This window comes from Leptonychotes weddellii, chromosome 1, assembly GCF_054177405.1.
Source record: "Leptonychotes weddellii isolate Sample4059 chromosome 1, ASM5417740v2, whole genome shotgun sequence".
NCBI lineage: Eukaryota > Metazoa > Chordata > Mammalia > Carnivora > Phocidae > Leptonychotes > Leptonychotes weddellii.
Window position 1 is genome coordinate 190,261,178 of NC_138369.1, and position 2,834 is coordinate 190,264,011.

Sequence of the window (2,834 nt, forward strand, 5' to 3'; positions counted from 1 at the left end):
GTTGTGCAGAAGACTGGGGCCCGAGGTTGCGCAGCTCCCCAGGACCCTGCGGTCCGTGGTGAGTGTGGAGGGCCCCCAGGTCCGTGTGAACAGGAGGAATGGCAGACGCCCCTCCAGGAGAAGCCAGGCCCGGGGGAGTCCGGGTATCATCACCCCGCTCGCCAGCCCCCTACCTGCATCCCTAGCACCTGGGCCCCGCCCTCCCACGGCGAATGTGTCTGACTCAGAGGGGAGCGGGGCCGCCAGAGTGCGGCGAGAGGGGCTTCGGAGAGACACGGGCGACTGGCCCTCGGGCATCCCCGCGGGACCTTCCTCCGGGCAGAATTAGTAGGCGAGGCTTGGCCCTGGTTGCTCCCCAGCCTGGGATGGGGGGTTTCACTCACTGCACCGCCGCCTCCAGGTGGTGCTGGCCTTCCCACCACCACCAGGCACACACTTGAGCTGGAGGGAGGGCCCTGGCCCGCGTCTCCTGCCTGTAACGGTCGGGACTCAGGACAGCCGGGGCCCGGGTGGGAAGAGCACCGCGAGGGCTGCAGGAGGGGGTGGGCTGGGAGCCCTCGGACCGCTCCAGGGTCCCCATCCCAGGCACCCCGTCCAGCCCCATGGCCCTGGACATCTGTGTCCCCTAGCCCCCTGGTGCCCGGGCACACAGTCCCCCCACGGCAGCCATGTGGCCTCCTCTAAGGGCGTGCCGAGAGCCAGGCTGGCCCTGTCCTGCCCACGGAGGAAATGGCAGTCCTTGCAGCTGCCCCCAGAAAGGGGCCCAGAGCGTCCATCCCCACGGCTCAGCAGGCCACAGCTTGGACGGCGCGTTGGAGGGCCATGTGGCTGCGTCTCTAAAACAGACAGTGCACGTGCCCAGTGACAAGAGTCCCGCACCAGGTCACGGCAGGAGGCACACAGGAGGATGCCCATGCGGCCTATCTGCAGCCTAAATGTCGGTGCCCGGGTGACGGATGGAGAGACACGTGGTGCATGCAAACTCAGGCAGCGGGCGAAAAGGACGAGCCAGACACTTATACTCACATCCCGGCACAAATGCCGTGACCCACCGCAGGGGGACAAAGTAAGTGGTAAAGGGCACGAAGGGCAGTCTGCCGCGAGTGGACCCTCGCCCCGCGGACACACACCCTGCCTGCATGGATGTGTCCATGACCAGACGCTTCGCCGTGGCCAGAGGGAGCCTGCAAGGCGGAGGCGAGCCGCAGGGGGAGGTGAGAAGGACTGATTTTTGGTGTGATATTAAGCATTTTGTAAGGGATGGTGCAGGACAGTTTGGTTTAAATAAAAGTACAAGCATAGAGAAAAAGTGAGCAAAGGCAACAAAGCATGGTCGCTACTCTGTCCTGGGGGTAGAAATTGGGGTAGAGTTTGGGGTAGAAATCGCTGTGGGCTGGGGCCCGTAGGAAGGCCAGCCCGACAAAGGACACACCGGCTGACTTGGACAAGCCTGGCCACCCGGAACCAAGACCCCCCATGCCAGACGAGTGCCGCTCATTACCTCTGAAGCACTGCTACGATTCTCGCCCCCGGTGGGGTCCTCAGTGTACGTAACCAGGGCTCATGTGGACATGTGTGTCCGTGCACCGTGCTGTTGCCAGGGGCAGGAGAATGGGGACACAGAGGCTGTCATCAGCCGCCGATGAGAGGGGGCCTCCGGTGAGGTTCAAACAGCCCCAGAGGTGGGAGGGGCTGGGCGCCCCTGGATGTGGGTACAGGAGGGTCGCCGAGCACTACAGGGCTGGGGCGGGAGGGCTGGGTGGAGAGGCCCACCCTGGACTCACCCGCAGACATGTGCTCTGCAGCCCGAGAGCAGCTGACTCAGATGGGCCAGTACGCGTGGAAGCTGCCAGAACACGGTCCCCCACGTGTTCCACACGAGATGTCCACAAACAACCAGGGGCCCCGGAAGGTGGGAGGCCAGCCTGGTGTATCTGCCCAGCCACGGGCGAGCTCAGAGCGGGAGACAGTGTGGCAGGCACAGCCCCCAAGCACGGGCTCTGGGCAGCTCTGTGTCCATCACCGCAGCGCAAATGGGAAAGTGAGATGCGTGTGGCTCCAGCAAGGACAGAGCAGCCCCTGGGGTGGCCCGTGCACTCAGGCCAGGCGTGCAGAAGGCTCCACGTGGCTGGTCAGAGCAGAACACTGTGTCCCCATTGGCAGGGCTGTGCCCACGTACGGGCAGGTTACAGGCACCAGCCTCTCTCCACCAGGCACTGGGCCAGTGTGTCCCATGGGTCCCAAACCCAGCGCGGGCGGGAGTTCAGGGGAGGGCCCAGGGGGCTGGTGCTCCCACTGCCCGGGGACCTGGGGCCGCCTCCGTTCACTGTTCTGGAACATGAGTGGTCCCACGGAGCTAGATCATCAGAGCTTCCCGGAGGCTGAACAACCACCGACCCTGATCGCTTGTGTCCCCACTCCATCTTGGGTACTTCTGGGGCAGGAGGGGGATGGGCTGATTCCGGAAGCTTCTGAGGGTGGGACCCTGGAACAAAGATGCTTTCAAAGAGCAGGAAAACCTTGGCCCAAGGGTGGGGCTTCCCTTCTGGTTCCAAAGTCCTGACGGCCAGGCCAGACCCGGGACTTGTTTGGACCTTCAAAGGGACCCGGAGCTGCCCTGAGTGGTCACCGCCTGGCTGCTCTCTGCCTCTCAGTCCAAGTACAGGAAGGTCTTGGCTGTAGGATGGACACAACCAGATGGTGACCCCCGGGTCGTTAGGGACACATCCGAGGGGTCAGAGTGAGTCTGGATGCTGACTGGCAGTGACCCTCAGGGCTGCACCCCCCGGCTGTCCAGCTGGGGCCTCTCCGCTGGCCGACCTGGACCACCACAG